The following is a 7,199-nucleotide window of genomic DNA, read 5'->3' on the forward strand; positions in this document are numbered from 1 at the left end:
AATATTTGTAATGAAAAGACTGACAAAAGGACATGATTTTTAAATAGTATTGTTTCTGCAATTAGATTCATAGTTAGTATTTACATGGTAAGCTGAGTCAGTCACTTATATTCACAGCTGAGTGAAAAGCAAAATTTAATCAAGAATAAAAGCTTTTCATCCTTTTAGAAAATTGCTCGGCAAGCTCTTCCCACAAATGGCACCGACTACACACAACCAACCTTAGGGATACACTTACTACTCAGTGATGATCCAAACAGTTCACAGGACACTCTGACACCACAATAACTTTTAGCCATCATGAAAAATAGTCCACACAGTACTAGTGCCATGCTCTAGAAAATTAAAAAAAAAAGACCAATAAATCCCATAACATTGAAGTATCCCTCATCAAAGACACAAGAGTCTGCAGCCATTTCTCTCCTTATCCCTATTCAGAGGAGGCCCCAATCGATGCAGATTAAGAGCTTTTTTTCCCATGAAAGAAAGGTAATTACAACACTTAAGCCTCGATGTATTAACTAGAGACATCTTCAAAGGAAAGGTTGGTAAAAATCACCTAAATTTTCTCTGTTAAAGTGAGCATCGTGCAAACTCTGTCCTTTCTAAAAAGTAAAGCACTCTAGGCTAAATTATACTCTTACTAACATTGATATAGCCTTGAAATAACTCCACTGGCTTGGTTTTGTTAGTCCAGATTCAGAATGATTCAAATGAAAGCAGAAGTTAACCCATTTTTTTCAGTTACAAAAACATTCCTATTACCTGCACTGAGCAAGATGACTGCACGCCACCATGGCTGAAAAACCACGCATCATCCGCAGAGCATGTGGGTGAGGAGAGAAAGCAAATACTGCATTTAAACAGTGCAGGAGAAGGTAAGGATTTTTTTACATTGTTTCAGGTTCTTTATCTTTTAATTGTATATTCAAATTCTTGCTTTTAATCTGCACACTTGATGATAAGCAAAATTTATATATTAATAATCTCAAAATACTGTACCTTAGCATGTACCCTAGAGATACACATCCTACTCCTCTAGATTATTTTGGAAGTCTTGAGACCAAATCTGTAAACTTGCTGTTGGTTTTCTAGTATTTGTTTTCTAAGTAAGTGCTGGCAAAGGCAGCATAATCTTTATCAGTGTCTCAAGTGTATCTGGACAATACAACTGCCTCATTCTTACAAAACAAAGAGGCAAGTAAGTGAGCTGAAGAAGCAACTGGATAAACAGGCAGCAGGAGAACTCCGTCACCCAACAGCATTTACTGAACTCGTACAAAGGAGAAGGGAAACTTGTTGAAAAGCAGCTAAGCCATCTGGGTAGATTCTATTAGATATTTTTTACCTTTCAGGTTTGATATATGGAAAGTGACAAACAAAATCAGGTACATAGTAATAAGGCATTTACAGAGGAAGTTTCATCTCAAAATTTTAAACTTACCTTGCAGACAACTAATTTGCACAACAACAAAAGAAAGCATCTACTGTCTGTACTTTACAGAAGGGAAAACGGAGCAGGCTGCCTACAGTCACAGCATGGTAGTTGCACGGCTGGAGTAAGAATCCAGAAGTTCAGGATTAAATCACTAGACCACAGATACATACTTTTTCTTCTGAACTGCACGGAAGGGGCTGAGCTGTAGAGTAATCTAAAACGCTTTAGAGGAACAACTCAACTGTGTAAATATTTGTTGTCTTGATGTTAATTTAAAAAAATAAAACCCCAGATGGTTACACCTAGATTTCAAAATGTAGGCAAGAACAAAACTTTGCACTGTCAATGTTGTCTCTGATAATTATTAACTTTAGGATGTAGTCTTTAAGACTGCTTTGGCACTTACTGAGGTGTATTCCCCATAAATTTTAGGATTAACTTGAGACAAAAAACAGGTGTTGCTTCTCACTTTGTTTGATCTGAAAATTACAAATCACAAAAAGAAACTAGATAAAATTTCATACACCAGAGACAACCCTAAGATGAAGAAGAACAAATGCTTACAGAAAAATAAATGTGAACGAAATCACGTGCTTAGGATTTCACACACACGCCCAAAAAAGCAACTAGGCAAAACAGAAACGGAGAGCTGCAATGCAAACGGAAATCCCAACACAGGGGACGCCAAAGATCAAGGGTAGCTGTAGTTAAGAAAATTCATTCAAAATGCATCACAAATGAGTACTTTGCACAGAATACCACTTCAGGAAAGTACACAAAAGGCCATTGAAAAGAGCTGCATAAGAAATTGTTTGAGAAATTAGAAACTTGGGCTTATTACCAAACCTGAAATGTTAATAAAAAGAGCTCCATCTTTTCAGAATAACATAGACAGGTTCTCCTTTGGCAACAGAAATGCACGAAAAGTTATGCTTCTGAAATGCAGTGGAATACAAGATGAGTGAAATGCAGAACGACATGGCACCACTGAAAAGATGCTAGTAGCTAATTCTCACTGTGTTAATCTGTAGAACACAGACAGAAAAATTCGAAGTAGAAAAGGCCCACCAACAAAGCAAGAAATAATTCTGCAAAGCAAATTCCCACTGGAAAACAAGCATAAAATTATGAAAAACACTCATAAAACGTGATTTTAAGAATAAAAAAAGGCAACTTCTTGAGAATAGCTTTATATAGTGAAAGGGAGGTATCACTTTGGATATTTTTGAGGCATGTTTGACACAAATCTTATGCATCTCTGAAACAAAATTTGATATCCTCTGATGAAAAAACAGATCTAATTAACAACAGAAAATGCTGAAATTGTCTTGAAACAGACTCCCACCTCTCTGGAATTCAATGCACTTCGCTTATGGCACCAGCTGGCACTTCTCCAAATGTGCTGTTGCAGCGCTCAGAGATTCCACATGGCTCTGCATAGATTTGGCATTAATAGGGAGCACTCCTGAAGTAAATGTTTGTCAAGCATTTGCCACTTCAATTCTCGAAGAAAAAAAAAAAATCTGTATATATGATTACTGAAATTGATTTCTGGAAGTGTTGAGGATGTCCCACAAGGTGCTAATGACCCAATTATTTTCAGTGAAAACAGTCAACAGCAATATCACAGAGGACATCAATGGGAATTAAGGATGAAAAGCACCTGGTAGTCATGATTTTAATCTTTGTGTGATATCAAGAAAACACTCTTGACCATGACTGCTATAATCTGCTTTTATTAAAAACGCTCATTTGACCATCACTCTATACCATTGCAGTGAATGGCCTCCAAACGTACATATTCAGGAAGCAAGAAAAACATGGAGAAAAACCCTCACAAAACCAAAGTCACTGTAGACACCTGGTTTTATGTACTTTGCTTTCTAAAAAAAATATAATGATAAATATAGAAATAAAATAATAATAACAGCATCAAGAATAAATCCATAAGAAATTAATAACAAATGTGTGGTACATAAATACATTACATACTAAAACTGTAAATATGAATGATGAAAATATAATTTTGCATTTATTCCAAAAGGAATTTGAGCAAATAAAAATGAACTGCAAGCGATAACATTCTAACCAGTTCTGAGACTCTTCACCAACTGCATCATCGCAGAAAACAATGACTAAGGCCCATGGATTATACACCAGGTATTTAAAAATTACTACTAAAAAATTACTTATGCAACTTGAGGAAAGGGGTTCAAACTTTTCCATCAAAAGACTATTCATCTCACAGCTAGCTCTGCAGCAGCTGATCTATTAGTAGTGCTACACAGAATCAACAGTGTACTCCCTTGTAGCAGTGATTCAGCATCATTGCTTGTCTCCCCAACTCCACAGGACACTGCCATTGGGATTTAGTCCTACCTACCCAAATATACTTGAGAGGACAGGACCTGTATTAGTCCAACAACAGCAACAATAAACAAGATAACTGGAAGACGTTCTTAATAGCAATCTTCCTGCTGGCAGCCTGACAAACAAAGAGGGGTAATCCTCCAACACCTCAATAGTCACACGGAGATTACAGCCCCCACTGAGGAAAAGGCAGACATGCAGAAGCATTTACAAGGTGAAGCATTTATCTTAATGTTGTAAAATAAATAAAAACATCAAATTGCACATTACTGAAAGAAACCCTCCCTGAAAGAGTTCTTTTCAGGATCCTCAGGCCCTGTGTAATCCCCAGCATTTTTCCTGCCAGTTCGAAGAGTGCTGTCTCTTGCTGTGCTACACAGATGAATCATTTTAGCAGTAGGGTTGTCATAACCTCCACTTCAAGGAGAGAAAGAAAAGAACCTGAAATGTTCAGATTGCGTAAGGGTCCCATTTAGGTAATCTATACAGGACAACCTCTTTGTCTGCAGCTGTCTATGACCTCTTGCTCTCAACAAGTATATTTACCATAAAGGTTCTTAAAGAAAGACAATGGTACTCCCAAAAAACATCAGTGGAAGCTCTGTAAATTTGGAAATTGCCTTTTTAATAAATTTACTGAAGCTCAAACCTTACCAGACTTAACTGGATATACAGTACATAGCGCCTTTTTTTCATAATGACAGAAGTTAATGCTGAAACCCAAGTTGTAAGAAGTCTCTCAAAGAACACTTTGATTTCATAATTAATTTCTTTTTTTTTTAATCCATAGAAGGATGGTGCTATTTTTTGCCTGCCATTGATGCACTTGCTGTCTCTCAAAGAACACTTTGATTTCATAATTAATTTCTTTTTTTTTTTAATCCATAGAAGGATGGTGCTATTTTTTGCCTGCCATTGATGCACTTGCTGTCTTGTGTCAAGGTATTCCTACCTCAGTTTCTCCTCCTATGTAAAATTAGCAAAATGATACCTAGCCAAGTTCAGCAAAAATTTTCTAAGTGCCAGTAACTAAAACCAGCACAACTGTACTCCAAGAAACTTCTACTCCCTAAAACAACAGAAGTGGACTTCAGCCGGTCCCAGAATAGGGAAAGTCCAAAGGACCGGTCCAGGTGCCAGCAAAGGCTAATCCGATCTGTTGGTTTTGCCTAACACGGCACATTTCCTTAGCTCATGAACCAAGAGCTGTCCTGTTTCTCATGCAGCAGCTCCATCTGCCGTCCAAAAGGAAAGGCGGACTCTGCATTAGGACTACATTTACAGAATAAAAAGAGGAAATTGAATTGGATAATTGGAAACTTCTCTGGAAAACTTTCAAACGCTTCCCCAGTCAGTCCTCCTGCATGAATGGAACCAACAGCCAGCCTTCATCTACCTGTGTACACCAACCAACCAACACGGAAATATGAGAGAAAATAACAATCCTATGAGTGTCAGGATTCTTCTCTTGTACACCTTCAGAAACAGCCTTCTCCCAGAAACCCTGATTCTTCACCACTTGCAGTCATTTAGTGATGCACTGTCCAAAGGTACCATGTTACCAGTCCGTGTTACTGACACTTCACAATAAATGCGCCAGGTATTCACAAACTACAACATGTCTACAGCAAGTCTTAGTTACTTACAAACAGTTTGAGTTGCACAAACATAAATCTAAGCTTATTATTCTGAAGATCAACTCAGTTCTTAAGAAGTCCTGTTTCTTTTCTGCAGTGCAGGTCCTCGAGGACTCAAATTAAACCTTCCACACTTTGCATTCCTTTACCAGCAGCACTATGAAGACTTCTGCCCGTAACAGTTGTGGCAAGGCCATACAGACCCAGAACTTTTTGGGTTTCCAATACGCCTACTCTTGATTTAAAAAATAACATCGAAGACTTGTTTCTGACCATAATTATACTTTAAAATGAAAATCTTGTTCTACTGAATCCACGATGGGTTTTACTGTGATTTTAGAACAGACATAGGTCAGTCTTTGCTCCCTTTAATGGATTTAGTAATAGGCATTCATGGTGTTTGGAACAATGACCCAGGTATACTGTAATCTTTTCACTGACATTGAAAATACTGTCACATAACCAGTTATCTCCCCAACTTATTTTCTTTTTTGTTCTTTCCATTTACAAGTTGCTTTTTAATGTCTCCAAAATATTCTCAGTCATGAATTTCCAGGTGTGATTCCCACATCCTATTTCTCTATCTGTTGACTCACAACAAGTTGCTGCAGTGCCCAGCAGTGCCTGCATGCACACACTTTTACTGGTCACCTATGTCTTGTCTTTCAGATTCCCACACAGGATGTTTTTTGTCTCATGTGACACCGGAAAGCCAGCAAAATGCTGCAGGGAAGCCCAGTAAACATAACCGCAGTTTTCTAGGTTCTTTTAATTCAGATGCCATTTTTTAAAAAACAAAACCGAAACACCCCATGTTTACTGTCCCTACAATGCTGGAAATCACAGATGTGAAAATAATGTGGTTCCAGCACTTCATAACTGACCCAGCATGGTTTCTGTATCCCTGACGCTATGGCTGAAAGGGTGGGATTTTTTTCCTGAAACGTTCATGTTTACTCCAGAAGTGGAGTGCTGTTAAAAGCGCATTATAAATAATTGCAATATAAGAAATGTTCGTATTTGCTGAAGTAATCTGATCTAATTCACAGACGTATCATCTTCATCTGTGTAAAAAGACCCAGTCCCATAAAGGCTTCCTTGTGCAAATTTGTGGCCATTTGGAGCAACAGTTGGCCAATATGAGGCAACTGTGGAATGTAATTACACTCCCCCAAACGTCAGGGTTAATGCTGAAAGCGCCCAAGTGGGATGACGACAAGTATTTGACATCGATTACCGCTGAACTTTTAACAGGTCAGTTTTTCATTAGAAATAGCGACGCAGCCCCAGGGCGAGCTTCCGAGGGGCTGCAGGCCCCACCCGGCCGCGCGCAGCGGCACGCAGGGCCTGCCTCGTGCAGCGGTTTACGAGCCGCAGCCCGCCCACACCGGCGACAACCGACCAAAGCGAACCGCACACGGCGCGGGGCCGGCCGCGCGCGGAACCGCTGACCTCCCGCCCGCACCCCTGGCCTCGCCCGCAGCGCCGCGCGCAGGCTCTATGGGCGGTGTGCAAAAAAATCCAACAGGTGGCTCCGTGGCGCAATGGATAGCGCATTGGACTTCTAGAGGGTGAAGGGATTCAAAGGTTCCGGGTTCGAGTCCCGGCGGAGTCGTAGCTGACCTTTTGCCCCGCCTCCCCTTTTGGCCGAAGTCTCTTTACCCCACCCTCCCTCCCTTACCTCCGCGGCAGAGCAATCCCGTCCACCGACCTGGCGCTTCCCGGCGGCCGGCTGCCGTCAGCGAGGCTCTCCG

The 7,199-nt window shown here is 39.9% G+C and overlaps 1 non-coding gene across 1 annotated transcript; it reads left to right on the plus strand.

The window, feature by feature from the left end:
- Window positions 1-6,975: 6,975 nt before the first annotated feature.
- On the plus strand, window positions 6,976-7,060 carry TRNAR-UCU (transfer RNA arginine (anticodon UCU)). The gene is given in 2 exon segments: window positions 6,976-7,012; window positions 7,025-7,060. It is a non-coding gene; the product is annotated as a tRNA-Arg (tRNA).
- The last annotated feature ends 139 nt before the right edge of the window (window positions 7,061-7,199 follow it).

This window comes from Opisthocomus hoazin, chromosome 6 (assembly GCF_030867145.1).
Source record: "Opisthocomus hoazin isolate bOpiHoa1 chromosome 6, bOpiHoa1.hap1, whole genome shotgun sequence".
Classification (NCBI taxonomy): Eukaryota; Metazoa; Chordata; class Aves; order Opisthocomiformes; family Opisthocomidae; genus Opisthocomus; species Opisthocomus hoazin.